Source organism: Ctenocephalides felis, unplaced genomic scaffold (assembly GCF_003426905.1).
Source record: "Ctenocephalides felis isolate EL2017-DRISC unplaced genomic scaffold, ASM342690v1 CF-g0.4_SCAFFOLD_01886, whole genome shotgun sequence".
In the NCBI taxonomy this organism is placed as follows: Eukaryota; Metazoa; Arthropoda; class Insecta; order Siphonaptera; family Pulicidae; genus Ctenocephalides; species Ctenocephalides felis.
The window spans coordinates 41,532,667-41,553,145 of NW_020538040.1; the positions used below are offsets into that span (position 1 = coordinate 41,532,667).

The 20,479-nt window shown below is 28.9% G+C and overlaps 1 protein-coding gene and 1 pseudogene across 1 annotated transcript in view; one reads left to right on the top strand and one right to left on the bottom strand.

Annotated features, from left to right (window-relative positions):
- The window catches only part of LOC113374974, an 868-nt pseudogene extending 249 nt beyond the window's left edge, over positions 1 to 619 (bottom strand).
- LOC113374978 (protein tyrosine phosphatase type IVA 3-like) overlaps positions 1 to 20,479 on the top strand; it is a 137,030-nt gene that overhangs the window by 24,604 nt on the left and 91,947 nt on the right. The window lies entirely within an intron of this gene.

Here is a 20,479-nt window from a genome sequence, read left to right on the forward strand (position 1 = left end):
TAAAATATAGAGATACCAGTAGCCGGCCAACAAAGTGTTAACTACGTTGGTCAACTATATAAGTACAGAAGAATGTTAATCTAACATAAAAAAATTACCTTTGTTTAAGTGTTAAGAACCATTCATCAACTATGGTGGTGGTGGGAAGGTGCCATCTTCGAAGGCCAGATCTTTGACAAGGATTCCCTGAGCGGACAGTTCGTCCGTCTTGTAGCTCGGCTCGCACACTCGAACCACGATCAAAACCTTATTCTTTTTCAGTTCATTGATATAATTGTGAATGTTATGATCGGACGGACGGTCAGTTATCAAAAATTTCATTCCTTTATACTCGATACGAGCCGGAGCAGGTCTGATGTCCTTCTGACGCATGTTGTTCATTTATATCAAACAGGAAAATGATAATATGAACCGAAAAACACTTCACACAAAAGAAAACTGTCTCTTTAACCAAAGTTACCAAGAACCCGACACAAAAACTTCGTAATATAACAATTTGTGAAACTTGAGCTCTTTTTTAATCTCAAATATATGATTATTTTCAATTTTGCGGAATAAACTTGATCTAAACGTCGATTAAAATATTTAAATTCACATTCGAAGGGACTCCGAAATCATTTAGTTTCTAAATTTTTTCATATATTTATACAGTTATATTTATATAGATATATATATTTGTATATGTAAATTATAAATAAAATCAGACTTTTAAAGTTTTATACAATTATCTTTTACTTAAATATTCGTTGTTGGTAACGCGATGTTTCTTTCTTTGATATGCGTGTTACAAATATATCCCTATATAAATATATGCACATATAAAACGTTATATGTAAATATATGTATAACGTAATGAAGGTGATGAACTGCCTGAAACAAAAAAAAAATAAAATTGTTCACTAACTAGAAATAAAATAGGGTTTTTAATTGTTATATTTATATTAATTATGTCAAATTCTAAAATCAATAGCAGAAATTAAATTTAAAGTAAACAGTTTAAAGTAGTACAGTCTATTTGCACCGTGACTAATGTCGAATTATCAGTTATCCTGCTCGTAAGCAAAGTAAGAAAAGATTCTTGATTAACCCTTTCGAATGTCGTCCATAAAAGACATTCTCTCGAGTACGAGTGTCGTTCATGGACGACATGTTATGTATCCGTCATTGTTTCAAGATTAATCACTACTTATTAAATTACCGGCATTCTAACTTTATTGTTTAAGTTATTATAGAAGCGTAATTTTTAAGTTTCAACGCATTTTCATTGATAATGATAGAAATTTGGTTAAAATATATCGTGCCTGGTCCACTCTGTTCTGTACAGCAGCGACATTCCTGCGGAAAACGCTCTCCGTAGCAAAAGGGTTGATAAAGTACAGAAAATATAAATGAAGTGCCAAAAACTAAAATTTTACTCTATACCGAAAAATATCACCATTTGCTTACAAGCCATGAACAATGATACACTTGTTGCGCCTTCAAATAGGATTGCTTTCGCCACTCCACTATTAATAAACTTTCTTCAAAATTGTTTTTTTATAAATTTATTACATTCTTTAAATGTCTACCTAAAAATTTGTCGTTTATGTCATTTTACTACTTAATTTTTCAAGATCTCAATTGTTTTTACATTACATCATGCTTTAACTATTGAAAACAAAACAAAATAGATGTCACAATTTTACCTTAATTAGACACGTTATTTAATTCTGTTTCTCGCAATCAAAATTTGTTGAATCTTATTTACGTGAATACTCATATGGATCGGATGAATTCCACAAACATGTTTTTGTAAAAAAAAAGATTTTTGTTAAATCGTGAATCTAAAAATCGTATTTGAAAAAAATCATCTCGAATGAAATAAAATATTTTAGATTTTTCAAAACAAACAAAAATCACCAACGTGTTCTACGTTTTTTTGTTTTGAAAATTATTAAAATAAATTTTTTTAATAAAATCAATAAAGTTTTTAGAAAAGATAGAACTCTAAAGGATTTACCTCACACTTCGTCGATTACTAACTCCGGCCACACAGTGTGCAGAGCCGAAACAGGAATAAAGCCTCTATTTGTGCTGGGCTTGGCAGTATTCCGCGCTGTCCAACTGGAACTCCATGTATCGCAGGGCAACGGGCGAAGGAACCTGCAATTGAGACATTCAAATGTCAACTATCATGTTATTTTATAAAATAACAGATTTACTGCAGGCGAAATTTTATAAATTTTCAGGATTAATCCAAACGAATTTTCGTGATATTCACAGGAAGGACCGAATAAATATTTGTTATATTAAAAACGTACACAATAATATTCAACACAAACTTTTTGAACTCTAAACAAAATTTATGGCAGACAACAAATAATTCACTCTAACCATCTATAATAAAAATTCGCTGATTAAAACCTATATTTAAAAATAAATATTTCTATAAAAGAGTGCGCTAGATATTACGTACTACTACAAACATTTAAGAAATTCCTTTAAATTTTATGAGCGTCAAACTTAGAATCACTTAAAACGCAAAATGAATGATTATTATATTTAGCTATGCAATAATTTCGATAACTCACTATGCTTAAAAGTATTATTATTAAGTATTGTAACACATATATACTGAAAAGAATTTTACTTTGTTTCATTTATCAATGTATCACAATTTAATTGTTTATTTGTTCTCGAATCGTTACGTCAGCGAAAAATAGTTTATTTAATACATTTAAATTTATAGTATAAAATAAAGTTTGCATTATTAGTATGAGTATGTGCGATGACGAAAATGTTGAAAGAAATTGAGCCTTTTACAAATACAATACACGTTGCAACTTTCACTAACACACTTTGCGAACTTCCATAGAATTTTAACACATCAATTTTCCCAGTTTGTGTATCTGAGTACAGATCATATCACAGGTTAAATCAGTTTATGCAGGTACAATTTGAAGTAACTATGATACCACTTGAAATTTTTCGAAAAATAAAAAACAGTATGTATTATGTGAATATTTTCATATTGTCACTTTTGATTAATTAGAAATTATTATTCATGAAAACCATCAAATGTGAAATCTAAACAAGCCATACTATATACGTCAATGAATCGAATTATACACAAATGTATTAAATTATACTAATCCACTAATTTTATGTATTTTATTCATTGTTAAACTTTTATCATAACTTACTAAATCCAGTCAAAATAAAACACACTGACACTTTATGGTGGACGATGTTTTTGATGCATGAAAATCAAGTCCAGGATGTGAATGGTGCGTTTTTTCGTGAAAATTATTTCGAAAACCACTTTTGAAACAAGAATTTTGGTGTCTAATCAACACCAAAATTTCAAAATACTAATAGAAATTGTCAACTATCTATTAAATATAAATAAACAAAATTTAATGGTGCACTAGATACGCGTGTGTTCAGTGCTGATCACAAAATGCTATTGATAGAGAAGTTTGCTTTCGCATTATCATTTTGCTCAATGGTCATACTCGCGAATATTTATAACCCGTAGGAAAAAGATGTACGTAGTAGAGGTTTGATTTTTTGGCACGGGATAAGACGGGATAACCGAAAGACAAGATTCAGAAGCGAATTTATAAAATGGTGATGCTTATTAAATCTCATTTTAATCAAATATAAATTCAAAAATATTATAATTTAGACAAGCAACACGGGAATGAATCAATTCCCGTCAAATATACTGCAAATATTAGGTTGTCAAATATCTCCCTTCCGCCTTTTTGTATTATAAACCAAGAGCAAAAAAGCGGAAGGGAGATATTTGACAACCTATTATACTGCAAATCAAGCACAAATTGATTTTTGATTTGCAGTATATGCCATATAATTGATAAATGTTAAAGTAAAAAAGAATACAAATAGAGAACGATATACTAAAAAATATACATGTCACAAATTAAATTTTTGAAAAATCACAAAAATCGCAAAATAGTAACTAATGATGCCAAAAACAAATACTTTGAATATAAAAAAATAAACGAAAATTAATGTATGTGTGCATTTACCTCGAGCAGCCAAAAAATCTTTATGTAAACCGAGTGTTTACTTAACTCGCATGTGATGGCTATTACGCGAACTCATGACAACAAGATTTAGACAAAATGATTTAAATAGAAGACAAATGATTTTCACAGAGTTATCTAATAAATTTTGAGACTGCTAAAACTAAATCTTCCATTCAATACCAATAACTAAACTTCAGTGAGTAATAATTTGTAAATAATATTGAAAATAAAATACTAATTTCACCTAACAAGTAAGTAGCAAGTATATAAATTGAAAAGGGATTAGCAAATCAATCATTTTAACATTTCAAATATCATTACAGTATTAGTATTACATTCATGACGATTTAATTCGTAACAATTAGCCTTAAGCGAATTATTGTTATGCTTTAGCAAAATGAAGAATGCCCATAGACGTGCAATGAGCTGAACTTTCAACATTTATAAGCTTTCGCACGCACAATCATATGAATGGTGGTTGAAAAAATCTAAATTATAATAAATTTGACTTTGAATTTTTACTAATAATATATTTGACTTTGAAAATAAAAGATACAATATATAAGAGTACTGTTGGCCAAAATTTATATCAAACGCCGGATCAGCCTGATCGTCAAAAAATGACAAACAATAAACGCACATTTATAAATTAAACTCCATGTGTCAATTTGTATGGTCTTCTATTCTGATCATATGATAAGGCAAAAATAATAAATCGAATTAAGTTTGTAAATAATTTACAAATTTGGCACAAATTCCCCGAATTAGCGAATTATTGGACTGTTTTTACCGCTACTTGAAAACGATGATGCAAGCCGAGAACAAGCGGATTTTCCGTCCAAGGCTTCTCGAAGATATTTTTATGAAACGATTTTCTTTGAACTACCAATCGCGAAAAAAACAAATGTGTGCCAAAGTTTTATGCGTTCCAATCACTTGAACAATTTATAATTTGGCGCTAGAAAATCTGCCAAAGTTAGGTCTCCTAATAGAATTTTATTTTGTTATATTCTGCTTTGTTTATTTTTAATGTTTATGAAAAAATCTAAATATCAATTCAAAGCATATCATTTTATTAAATTGCCCATAGCGTACTTACAACATATTGAAAAGTGTAGATATGAATAGAAAATTCATTAGCAATTTTAAAACGCCATCACTGATTTGAGTAGTGACTTAATTGCCGTTGCAGAATTCGTAAACAAGGTGTTTTAAAATATTAGTTTGCAATTAGATAAAGCGTTGCATTTGGCAACTGAAACAGCCAAAGAACTAATTTTGATCATAGTCCTTGCAACAAGTCTTCCAAAATTTGATGAATTTCATATGTACTGTCAATTTGAACAAACTGAACTACATGTGTAGACTATTTAAAAAAAAATAGTCAAAATTTTTTACCGTTCATATTTAGGAAATAAATAAGAAGATAAGTATATTTTAATTATCGCCTACATATATTATATAAAATATATTTTTTGTTTTTCATAATTGACTATGACTATGTAATAAAACGATTTGTTTTTAAATATATATTATATTATAATAAAATATTTCATTATTTAATATTCGTTCAGTCGAAACTGTAAAACGATACTTTGTTGGCATTATTGTATGTTAACATGTGTAAATATTCATGAATACTTTTATAAACACGGTTCTCATTTATACTGTGCAAACTAATCGTAAGAAATATATATATATATATATATATATATATATATATATATATATTCATTTTTTGAACAGCAATCAGAACCTTACGTCCTATGAGCTGTTGGGCTGAAACTTCTTACTTCGTATTTTTAGATGGTAACCCAAGGGGGATTAAGGGCTATTTTCACATGGAAACATATTGATATCTATATTTTCAAGTGAAAATCGTTGTCACTGCTGCCTGAGAACAGGCTGCTCGAAGTGGATATCGAACCCGGGACCTCTGAAACAAGTCCCGTCGCTCTTAACCGCTTACCTACGGGCGAGCCCAAGAAAAATATATAGTTACTTAAAAATGAAAAGTGAAACATGCAGTAACGGCATTGTACAATAATTAAAAAAAAACAACTCGAATAGATTTGCTAAAATTAGATACTTCAAACTTGTTACTTAGCCCTCTGGAGGGCTGAGCTCACTTGAAAACATATCTCTGATCTATATTTTTAAGTGAAAATAGATATCACTATTGCTTGCACACAATGGGAATTTAAACTTGGAATCTTCTATCACTCGCGCCATACTCCCCAAGAGTGTAAATTTATTTCTTTAATGTTGTCTGTAACTTATTTTTAAATTGGACATTTGTTGACAATCGGACTTTATTTGGAGTTCGATCGTCATCGATGGCCATTCGCCAAATTTTAACATGGCTTTTAGTCATGAACGCAATAAAATACAATACATAATCGAATTGCCATTATAATTAGAGATATATATATATATATATACTTCATAGGCTCTCATTTGTATCCCCTATGTGAAAGCCAAATCGGGCGGACAGTATTTAATTATTATTAACCCCTTAGTAGGGTAACGGCATTCAGTACTCTCCAGAGACAAGATGGAGATTGGTAGTAATAATTTATGAGAACATATTATTTATTAACAAGTTAACTTTAACCGACTGACTCAATGAATACAACATTGTTTTTTTTTATTAATTTGAACAGGTATCAGAACTTAAGTCTTATAGGGTGTTGTGCTAATTTGAGATATCTGAACACAGTGTGATTTATTATTACAATTTCTGTAATAGAGCGAATATTGAAAATATTAATTTGAAACATATATACAGTGGCACTCCGACTTACATGCGACCTGACATACGAGATTTCGAGATACAAGACGCCAAAGAAGCGATTTGTTGCTTTGAGATACGAGCAAAATTCCAGATTAGATTATAATTATCAGATTAGAGCATTAAGGGGCACAACTAGCGTGAAATTTTCGAAAAATCGAATTTTCAATTTTTCCGCATTTCGATAGGTTATACCTTTAAAAATAACATCAAAATTTTAAATCGATATCTTAAATAGTTTTCGAGTTCTAGCCATTTAAAGAGTATATATATAGTAAATAGTATAACGATCATTGAATCATAAACGCGTTTTTCTCGAAACAGCATTTTCCGAATTTGCTGCAGCGATTACTCAAAAACAAATGATCCGATCACTATCCATTTTTTTTACACGTTCTATATATAGTTCTCCGTAAAATGAACTATCGATTTTTTGAATCGAATTTTGGCAGTCCAAAAACGACCAAAATTTTGGGTAAAATTCGACTTTTTTTAAAAAAACGCCGTCATTTTGTCAATTTTTGATTTTTTATCTTTATCGTAGTTCATTTTACAGACAATATTATCTAGTTTAACGAGATTTTTTTTTTTAATTTCATCCAATTTAATTTCCGGCCTTCTACGGCCGGAATCACTGCAGCAGTGAAGGGCCTTTTTTTGTCGCGCCGTTGGAGTAAAAAATATTTAATTTTTTTCTTAAAAAAATTTACTATGTATTCTTAGAACATGTATAAGTATATTCCTAAAATTTTGAAATGATTGATAAAGTAGTTTTTTAATATAAATTCCCAAAAATCACCTTTTTTTTAGACGGTTACACTAGTTGTGCCTCTTAAGCGAGGAAAGGTTTTCAGAATAAATGGTAATGGCAAAATGAAAATATGAAAAATTTCGTCAGTTGTAACAATAATTTGCCTAACATAAAACTAATTTGGGTGTGTTATGATAGTAAATTATTTTATAGTTAGTCATTTGAATTATGTATTAATATTAATTGTGTAATGACGATTTACCCACGCGAATATATCGAGGATTATTTAACGTTTGAAATTTTGATTGCACATTAATTGTGATTGTACAGTTATATATGTAGAGTAGACGCTTTTTGCTTTTTGTAAATATATAGAAAATATTATAACTATGGGTCTGAATTAAAGAGCCATATCTCTTGAATTGAAGTGTGAAATTATCAAAAATATGAGGATGGCTAGGATGTACGAGCGTAACACATCACAGATGAGTTTTATATTTAAACAGAAGTTGATCAAGGGTATAACACCAGCTAAGGGCCTTATAGTAATTTATAAGCAGCTTTCTAATAATAAGCTTATTATAAGCTGTAGAAAATTGGGGATAAAAATCACCCCAAAAAACTTGTAACATGTCATGTAACAACTCATTTCCTCAATATCATAAATGGACAGAAAAAAACAATAACAAATAGCAAATTTATTTTTAATATGGGCTCGCCCGTAGGTAAGCGGTTAAGAGCGACGGGACTTGTTTCAGAGGTCCCGGGTTCGATTCCCACTTCGAGCAGCCTGTTGTCAGGCAACATTGACAACGATTTTCACTTGGAAATATAGATAGCAATATGTTTCCAAGTGAAAATAGCCCTCATCCGGCATTGTTGCACCATACTTGCCCTATTACAGAGATTGTAATAAAAATTTATCATACAGAGATGTGACAACTGTTTGGGTTGCCATCTATAATAAAACAAACGTAGTTTGTAAGATACTATTTACAACAGCTCATAGAACACATAAGTTCTGATCGCTGTTCAAATAAAAATAAAAAAAAAAATTTTAATACATATTCAAAAAACTTAACAAAACCCACAGTGCTGGAACAAATTTATGCCATTCCAATGTATTGGAATGAAAAAAGTTGCTTTACGAGCCATTCGACATAAAAGCTTGGTCACGGAACGAATTAAACTCGTATGTCGTCGTACCACTGTATTAATATAAATTTGGAATATACATATGATATTAATAGCTTTTGGGTACAAATAGATTATGAATATTCCGATTTATCGATCAAAATAGGAACTGAAATGTCTACTGCAATAGCACACGCACTCGCCGGACCGATTCGCGTTGAACGTCACTGACCTAGAACTCGTGATAGTCAAGTCAAGGTCCGCCCACAGCGACTTTAGCACCGCATGTTTAGACTTGGCTAAGCCCAAACACATTATTATGTGGCATTTAATCTACGTTCTACGCTGTCGAAAATGCATACGTTATTTTCGTTTGTTATCGGGATTACTGGAATTCGATATAATACATGTTTAATATATATTATAACTTTATCTAATGTTTCTTCTACTGCGAGAATAAATTTTTCCATTAAGTGCTAAATCAGGATGCGGTCAACCTGATATCATGCAGTAGTAATAATTATATTCACTTGAAAACATAATAAAAACATCATTTTGGACACTGCTATGAAAACTAGTGGGGTGCATGGCATCGTACCTTAAGGCAAATTGCTGGAACTTCCCGTACCGTAATTAAAAATCATGGTACAAAACCCAAAAAAAAATTACACAAAATGTGTACACATTATGGAAATCTCTATAAAATATCTGATAATTTGATATGCGTAAGTCGAATAAACATTTTTGACCGCCAAATGACATTTTTTTAACTAATTTTTATTGAGAGTCCATAACCGCTGGACCTGCCTTCCCAAAAATTTAATCAGTTCTTCATCTTGTCAATATAAGTAAAATGTTTTTTTGAATAATTAAAATCGGACGCTCCGTTCTCTTAAAAACTGAGTTACCATTTTTGGCACTTTTTGCCCCGTATCTACGGAACGGCTAGACCTGCCTTCGCCAAAAACTAATCAGCACGTTTCCTTATCAATACAAATCGAATGCTTTTTGAATTATTCAAATCGGTTGATCGGTGTTCCCAAAATCGTCGACAAAAATTTGTATCCGCACGCACGCACGCACACACACACGCACACATACGCACCCACAATTTTTTCTAAGGTATGCCAAAATATTTAGAAACCTTTGAAATGTAAAGATATATAAAAATTTCCATTTTCGATTTTTTGCGATTATTATAACTTGCCCTACGGGAAGTTAATAAATAAATTTACAAAATAATGTAAAATGTCGAGTAGAATGGAGTTTAATTAAAAGTAATGCATGTGGCTAAATGTTCTAGAAAAACCAAAAAAAGTATTTAAGAGGGTGTTCTAGTGTAGAATTTTCAAAAAAAAATCGTTTTTTTTGTTTTCATATTTTCTAAATTGAAGAATATGTGTAGAGAGGTTTTTTTAAATTTAAATTATTTTCGGAGATATAGTTATTTGACCATGATAAAAAATTCTATTCTGTTTCCTTCCTTTTGCAAAATTTTAAAGGCGTTTTTCTCAAAATTGTCTTTTTAAGTACGATGTCTACGATTTCTTGAGTTCTACTGAGCCGATTCATTTAAATTTTTGAGAGAATATACTAACCTCATCCCCAAATTTCGATTTTTACTATTTTCCAAAAAAATCAAGGTGGTCTTCGTTTTCAAACAGTCATTTTGTCGATTTTTTTTTAACTTCATCCTGGTATATTTCATTGCGACATAATTTTAGATTAATCTTTTTTTTTCATTTCGGATTACTAGAAGAGTTGCAATTGTGGACACAGACACGTGCAAATTTTTTGAGACCCCCTCTCTAACTACTAATATTTAAAATTAACTATTTTTTTACTTTTTTTCTGTACCCTTGTAACGTTGATAAATAAATGATAAGAAAAATAATAGTAATAAAAATATTGCCTTTTTTATGATGACCTAAAATTAATGCCGATACACTAGAATACCCCCTTAAATGAAAAGATAAACAAATACTGATCAATCATCAGAGATCACACTCAATAGGAAAATTACCGTATTAAATAGAAGAAAAATACATGTGAAGTAAGCGCGTAATGTAATTATACAATTATTATAGTACATACACAGTAATTATTTTGTATAATACATTAACAGTTATAAATAAATTATAACACAAATGGAAAAAAATATGCTCACATATTCAACAATTTTACAGCAAAAATTTTTTTATGTCATTTAATAAACTGACCTTCGCATCAAAAATGAATAAAATAAATGAATAGAACAATTTTAGTGTATCTCTCAGTACTGTATTCAGTGTACTAGATATGATTTTCTTTAGAAAATAAGTTGTTTTGAAGCTCGTGACATATAGTAAAAGAGCACAACATGTTTTGTCAACATATTTGCACCAAATTTTTGTATAAATACATGACAAATTGTTTTGCCAAAATAAAATCATTTCAATATATTGACCGAACTTTGTTTTAATTTTAAAATAAACTATATTTATAGCGAACAATTGCTAAAACGAAAATACGGTTCTAAAATTACTGATGTGATATCTGATTTATAGAATTGAATTACTCTCGAGTGATATTTTTAACTTTAGACTGCAGAGGTCTAAAACCGTTCCAAAAAATAATTGTTTAGTAATTTCTCGGATTACATGCAATTAAGATAACATTTTTCATAGCTTTAAAGATGTTTCTGCAAGATGATTGATGTATTCTGCAGAACAAGAATTGATGATACAAACAACAAAATTAACAATTAAAAATTTGTTAAAAAATAATGTTACGATATGAGTTGAATAGCACAGCTAGTGAGGCTATAAAATTTCGTAATTAAGTTCTAAAGTTAATGTAATAGTTTTTTTTTCTAAAAAAAAGGATTATTCGTACTTGCATTTTATTAAAAACAGTACTCTTAAAAATACACAATATTATGCAGAATCCAACAGAAATAATAGAACATTCAAAACGCCATATTACTAAATTGCATTTCACGGTCGATTACCATCTTTTTCATTTGCATAAAAAATGATCTGTTTATACAAATCAATAATTTGAAGAATATCGATTTACTTATTCAAAATTGTAACCAACGTAACCAAAGAAAAGATTTCAAATAAGACATCTAATTTATTTATTTATTTATTTATTAATTTTACAAGCCGTCGGTATAATATTTAATATTATAATAAGGCTTAAGTCAATATTTTATAGGTTTAATATAATTTAATTAATTATTAGCTATTTTATTACTTAATTTATTTACTATAAACCTATTTATATTTACTTAATTATAATTTTTTTTTTTTTTTAAATATAACTAGTTTGTTTGTTACAAGTGTTTTTAAAAATTTAATAAGTAATTTTAATAAGCTTTACAATACATACTTTTACAATATTAACAAATTTTAGGTTATTTTATGATATTTTAACAAATTTAAGTATCTTATATTATTGTAATTATTATTATTATTAATATTATCATTATCATTTTTATTGTTATTGTCAAATATTTTTACAATTTTTTTTTTTTTATTTTATAAATTTTTAGGTATTTTGATGAAGGAAATATTTTGTTTCACAATTTTTAAGTGTTTTTAAATATAAGTTTTTGGTTAACTAATTATTAAGTATTTTAACAATAACAGTCAAAATAAAAAAATTAAAATTTTGTTTCACAATTTTAAAGTGTTTTGAATTATAAGTTTTTAGTTAACTAATTATTAAGTATTTTAACAATAACAGTCTTATGAAAATAATAATTAAGAAAAAAAAAAAAAAATGTTTTTCAAATTTTTTTGTTTTTTAAATTGTAAGTGTTTAATTAACTAATTATTAAGTATTTTAACAATATAACAATAACAGTTATATAAAACAAAAAAAAAAAATAAACAAAGAAAGAAATAATAATAACAATAGTAATTTAGAAGTATTTAGTTTAATGAACGAATTATGTTGTCACGAGCATAGTACACGTAGACATGGCTGGTAAGTGACATCAGTTAGTTTGGGCCCGTAGATTCGGAATGCAGCCACAACCAGCGAAAAATAATTGAATGATATTAATTAAGCACGAAATGAATGTAAGGATATTTCGGGTGGTCCATTGTTTATAAAATCAACGCGATTTGGTAATTACGGTTACTAAGAATATAAATAGACGAAGATTTATTTTGTCTGGCGCTCGTTTCTTGCGTGTTGTTAAGGCATAAGTTGTTTTGGTAAATTAACTGAATCCTGATTCCACGCAAGAATATTATGTTCAAATGGCTCCGTAGTCTACAGTTAATCAAATAAATACACAATCATTTGGAATGCTTTATTAGAATAATTTCTATAGTAATAGCAAATTATTACGATTATTTCCACAAACGTATAGGAGAAATACGAACAAAATGGCATATATAGACTAAACTAAAGAACTAAACAACAGACTGGCTTTATTTCAAAACTGGCTAGGGTTAGTAATGTTTTCGTGACTGTATAATAAATTGACGCAAGCCATAATCACAATCCTGTCAGACGTTGGGCGTCATCGTCACAGTCTTGGCGCAGTAAATCGAACGTCTTTACAAGATTATTTTCTCATGATTTTTGGGGACTTATTATTATTTGTAATTATTTTTATAAACGTCAATGTACTTAACACCAGTGTACTAGTAATTTAGATCAATTTTATTGTAATTATCAGGTGTTCCATGGCGTTTCGATTATTCGGACATACTTATACAATGAATAAAATGACATAGTAGTACTTTGAAAGAACTACAGGGTACTTAGAAGGTGATTGGCTTTTAACTTCTACTCAAACTACTCCTAGACTAAAAAATCTACCGTTAAAAAAAGGAGACTCGCATTTGTTACAAAACCCTCTTTTGCCTTTTTGATCTCGACAACGTGTAATTTATTCCATTTAGGTTTATGCGTCCTGTGCTGATACCCCAATAAGAATCAAATGTTTTATTTATGATTTTTCTTCCTAAAAATTAGTCTCTCAGTATGTGATCGATTACCTTTTGCCATTTTGTCCGTACTATATGGACAAAATGGTTTTTGTAATCAATAGCACTTTTCCGTAATAAAGATGTTATTACATCCCCTACTTAATTAGAAGACTACAGTTTACTTGTATTTAATAATCAAGTAAAAACCATTATGACTGATCATGATACCCCTAACTTTTGTCCCTAACAGATCAGAGTTTCCGTTTCAGCTTGCGATCTAAAAAAGTAGTATTTTAGGAAAGGGTCAATTGGACAACGCTGGAAATTATTTATGAAGTAATAATTTTAAATAAAATTTTATCTATTATCAAAGATTATTGAAAAGATCAAATTGAAAGAATAAATAAGATTTCACTTAAGCGAAAGTGTTGCCACAGTTTTGTTGAATACAAAAGCACGCCTCGTATGTCTACTACTAGCGCAATGTAATGTTACAGTACAGTACTCGTGCGATGGGGAAAGTAGTTTCTACAAGCAACTGCTGTTTTTTTTTCTACTAAAAGTCTGTCTAGTCTTGACCCACTGGCACGGTGAAAACTTATGTTTGCAATTACGGGTATACAAAGAAATTTATCGTTTTATAGAGTCTACATTGCTAAATTTGATAACTTACGCCGTAGAGAAAAGCAAGTTGAATGGTTCTTATATTTGAAAATTATTTGAAATGCAAAGTTTTTAGAACGGTATTATATTGCAATCAAATAGCCTTTCAAATTTTGAGTTTTTTCTCTTGCTTTAAAAATATGATAAAATGCATGCGTCAAATGGAAATTTATGTCGTTTATGTTATGTGACCAATTTTTAAAATAATATAAGTAAAATATCTTACTTATGCACATATTTAGAATGAAAGCTATCATATTTAAAATTACATACGATACAAAACAAAGTAGGAGTTCTGAATAAAAATACAAAATTAGAAATTCTGAGTATTTAAAAAAATATGTATAATAAAACTTATATAAAACTAAATAAATATAAGCTAAACTAAATTTATACTTATATAAACTAAATAAATACATGTAATTCTGTCCGTCGTCATAGTTATAACTTTAATTTGTAGCTGCTAATTGTGCTAATGTAAACTTATAAATTATTTTAGCTGCACCGGGTATAGACTTGTGATAAAAGTTGTCAGATTAAATAGTTATCATCGATTATTAAATGTATTTATTACAACTAATATATTTTTACTGTTTTTTTATACTCATGGTAAGACAAATTTCAGTCTCGAAACGCTGTTGATTTGGTAGTTTATGAAATAAAGTTGGGGCAAATATAGAGTGTAGTGTTCATATCTATATAATATTCGTTCTACTGAAAATGATATATATATATATATATATATATATATATATATATATATTAGGGTGGTCCTTAAAATGGTCATTTTCGAATTTCCTTGCTCCCAGGGGCTCAAATGGTTCCAAATAGATAAAAAACAATTCTCTGAAAGTTTTAGCTCTTAATATTAACGTTTAGATAGAGCGCAATTCAATCAAAGTTTGTATGAAAAGAGCATGGAAAAAATTTGAAAATTAAAAAAATATGTTTTAGGTGTAACTTAGCGACAAATGAATGAGTTTTATTAATTTATTTGTTCGCTAAGTTACATCTAAAAAACATTTTTAAAATTTTTGAAAATTTTTCCATGCTATTTCCATACAAAACTTTGAATTGCGCTCTATCTAAATGTTAATATTAAGAGCTAAAACTTTCAGAGAATTGTTTTTTATCTATTTGGAACCATTTGAGCCCCTGGGAGCAAGGAAATTCGAAAATGACCATTTTAAGGACCACCCTAATATATATATATATATATATATATATATATATATATATATATATATATATATGTTTAAACAAGGTGTCCCAGATCACAACGTCAAGCCAAAACGTATATGGACAAAATGGTTTTTTATATTAGTTGCACCTTTCCGTAATAAATATGTTATTATATTTCCTATTTAATTAAAGTAGGAAGTAGACAGTATTGACCGTCTTACCATTGTACAACCCTGATTAAAAGCGACAAATTTTGATAAACACACTTTAGTACATCTTTTAAAGAAGAGTATTACGAAGTCGATCAAATTCTTAAATTTTAAAAATTTTAAAATCATACTTTAACAAGAAGTCTTGATTCTTGAAAATTTGGGACAATTGTGTCATTATTCATATTATTAAATGTGGTCCTAGAAATGTTGTTCGTTGTTACGGTTTCAAAGTTTAAAGAACAAAAGTAATACAAATCAACTACCACAATCAAAAAATTTTCCAAAAGCTCCAGAGTACAGTTAAAAACTTATTACTTCCAAACAACGTGATATATATTTTTCCAAATTTTTTTTCATGACAGTTATGCTCAATACTATCACTCCGTTTCGAGTCTATGTTGAGTTCTTGGACACCCTGTATATATAAGAAAATTTTCAGTCATGTTTTGATTTAAAAAAATCAACAAAATGATAAGTAAACAATTGACCTGTTATATTTTTTCGTCTATTCGATAAAAAAGAAATCAATTAACAAATACTTTAAACCTGTGGAAACATGACAAACTTTGTCCAATATATTATGCTACATACATTTAAATTTATTATATTTGAATTCTGGTAAAAATTAAAGCCTGTGAGGTTACATAGATCAAAAATTTAATAACAAGATCAGATATGTAATGTACACTGTGTTAATAGCGAGAAACCTGGACCTCTTGTTGAAATACGCACTAGCGAATTATAACGCAGTCGATGACGTAGATACGTTGCGCAATACACGGGAGCATTCGTGGAAAGCGCCCCATACCGAGAAACGGTGACGTCATTTTAGCGAGAAACCATGACGTCATCGTCGTGCGGAGTTCCGCGGAAAGGGTTTCGCGTCATAGATCGCAAAAGCTCAACGTGCGCATATTGGCTTTTATACACATGTAGGATGATATAGTAACAACCATATGGGGTCAGCGGTATATATATATATATATATATATATATATATATATATATATTTGAATAGTCTTGAATTTGATGTTGATATATACGTTTGATTTGAGTTTAAATTCGGGCGTAACATCAATAAAAATAGTGTAAGAGTTTTATGGATTAATAATGGTTTCATATGCTATATTGAGATACAAAATTTTAATTTGATTACCACTAAATGATGGCTAAAATGCTAGCCGAAACGTATGGATTTTAAATAAATAAACTTTTTAAAAAAAAACTCTCATACTATTTTTATTGATGTTACGCCCGAATTTAAACTCAAATCAAACATATATATATATATATATATATATATATATATATAATATCACATATAGGTTCTGGATTTTTCAATAAATTATTATATGTTTCTTTTCCTATACCAATAGGTAAGTAAGATATAATTTAGTACATCAATAAAAGGTGAACCACTGGATTTTCCTTTTAAAATTCTATGTTATTTGTTAAACTAATTACTCTATGTCTTTCTATTTAGACAGATTGTAGTTTATAAGAAAATAAAAAAAATAAAAAACTTTCTTTTCCGAATAATTAATCCAAAAAATAACAAAAACAATTCGTTTTTTGGAGATGTTTAATTACAACTTATCGAAACTAGATACGATATCGTCAGGTTTTTCTGTCAAAAACATTTTTTATATAGACTAACAATATTTATGATAAGTCTTGAAACAGTTTAATAATCGTGCACAACATCAATAAAGAACATAAATTTCTTTAAAATTCATAATTTATAATGAGAATGTATTAAATAAACGTAATGACCTCAGTTTATTATGCAAATCCAATATCTGTTATTAGGATAGTATTTCCAATAAAAGCAATAAACTAAGTGTAAAAATTCACAATCAGTTTCACACATGCTAGAGTCTTGATTAAAATATTTTTTTAAAACCCTCTGGTTCATTATGTCTCTAGCCAGTTCATAGATAACATATTATATAGATACTCCTTTGTAAAAATTGTTATGTTAGTAAGTTTGTGAAACATTGATATAAATAGAAAAAGTTTAATGTTTATAGTATACAGTTCAGTGCATTACCATAAACTTATTACCATCACAGATTATTGATTTTTATGTTTTTAAAAGCAGGATAAGCAAATTGTAAGTACTTTTTACTTTTTGTAATTTTTCAACTGAATTGTTATGAATCTCAGTTTTTAAATTATATTTTTAGTTATTTCATGAAGGCTAGGACTATAGCTGATACGTATGGATTTTAAAATAGTTTTTTAAAAAAAATTACGTTTTTATTGATGTTATGTCTGATTATTCGACTTTTTAAATCATATTTGTAGTCATCTCATGAAGACTAGGACTATAGTCGTAAAGTATGGATTTTATAATAATTTTAAATGAATCACGTTTTTTATTGATGTGTCCGATTGTTATGCATATGTCAATATCATATCTTAAATATATAAAATAATATTTGAGCAAAGTAAAAGATTAGATCAAATAAAAGTCAATTTTATTATTATTTATTGTCAACATAAGATGATGTGCAACAGCTAATATAATCTAAGCAAACGTTAAAATTCAATATTCTAAACTACCTCCCTGAAATGAGGCCATACAACAGAACATAAGAAGGTATATCACAAAATGCGCGCGCAACAAATCGACCAAATTCTGTTATAGACATTGCAAAGTTCCCGACCTAATATCTCTCTGTCAAAGCAGATATAATAACCGAAAATTGGTAAAAATGCATTTCCATAATAAATCTTGCATACCTGAATTTACATTTTACGGTATAGTTTTGATTCAAATTAGAATGAAACGATTGAAATTTTTAATGTATTTGTTGTATATAGTAAATTGAAACCAATTATAAAATATTCGTCTCAAAATTTTATATCAGGAATTATGAGTACAATTAATTTGTGCTGATGTTGGGTACAAACTTTACTTTGTAGCTCAGACATAACAAACAAGATTAACGCAAGGGTTGGTAGTAATAAACTGTCAAAAAGCTACGTATATTTCGTGGTGTGCGATCAGACGTTTTACATATAAAATGTATTGTCAATGAGACATCAGAAAGTTGCAGCCACCATAAAAATTGTTATTTGACATTCGTGCATTTTGTAGGTTAGGTTTTACGTGTGAAATGCTTAATCACACTAAATACATAGATTTTTAACAGTTCGTTACAATCAACCTATACGAAGATAGACCAGTAACATAAAATTACCATAACATTTCTATTGTATCCTAGAATTGGCTCTCGGCGTGTGTTACATTAATAAACGAATTGCTGTATTTCACATATTAGATTATATTTAGATATAAAATATCTAAATTATATTCTCATGTAATTCCTATATGAGAACATGCTCGTTAAATAAGGTAAGAGTGTTAAGTTTCGCGGGCAAACGTTGTTGTTGTGTCGAATATATGTTGGCAGCTTTAAGCACAGAACATACTTAGTTGTGTTTAGTAACATCACTAAGGAGAAACTACGACTGTCCTTATGATCGAATTCGATGACACACATCCCCTGACCCCAATAACGTATCATATATACATAAACGCATACATAGATCTATGTTCATATATATGTATTCATTATGCTAATTTAGCATATTTATAAAATAAATTAAACATGATAAAAATCATTGAAGTTAGTTTCTGATTAGGATCAACAGTTTTATCTATTAATAATCAATACGCCCGAACCCTATGAAGTTATCATGTAAGTAAATATATGAGCCAAGTTCGGTTAACTAAAACAGTAACTTTTGAAGTATCATCGACTTGTATGCTTTGCTTTTTCGTACTGGAAGTTTGTTCCCTTGTTATTAAATAGACACACTCTTTACACATTCACTGCTAATCTTTTGTTGCTTATACTTTCCTCTCTGCCATTTTTTATTCGATTAATATTAAATGAACCATTTATTCTCGATAATGGTTCAAAATAATTACAGTACAAAATTTTAATTTAAACACTTTATATTTACAAAAACACTAAACGCACCTGTTGCGTTCGACGTCTGACTATTGATCACGGTGTCATGCAATATATGCCTACACACTAGTAAATGTGATTTGCACAAGACAACAATATTGTATCGAGTTCAAATAATAGATATGCTGCTAAGTGTGATTAATAAAATTTTACAATACATTATATAAGTTCAAGTTCAGTCGACTCGCACAGTGGTTAAATATATTCGACATTTTGAAGTAACAACTGATTATGATTATGTAAAGCGATAGCAAACAACTTATCTGATTTATATATCCATTCTGAAGCTGTATTCAGATTTGTGGCAATTAGAATTAAATAGTCGAGCAAGTTACAAAGTTTTGCCTAGCTTTTGGATACGATAGCAATCTTTAAATTATAGTTTGTCATAATTGGCATAACGAGAAAACGGTACTAAAACTAAATTTGATTTGAACAATATGAATTCTGTAGCAAGTTTTAAGAGAAACAACGACATATCGCCAAACACAGTATTATCACGTGAATTGTGGCATGTGTTTGTGTTTATTTGCACGTGAAGAGAACATTCAGAAGTATGAGATTTTCATTGTATCAGAAATTGATATTCTGCGCATTAAATTATAAGAGATATACACCATGTGACATTTGCTACTCAAAACATGTGTCAAGCTTATGTAACCAATCGTGAAATTAGTTTACAAATTTCATTTCTGGGAAAACAAACAGAAATGATGTTATATGATATAATGTATGAGTAGAATTCGGAATTTTCAGGAACTATAAATACCTACACAAGCGGTCTGAGAATAATAATTCTAACTA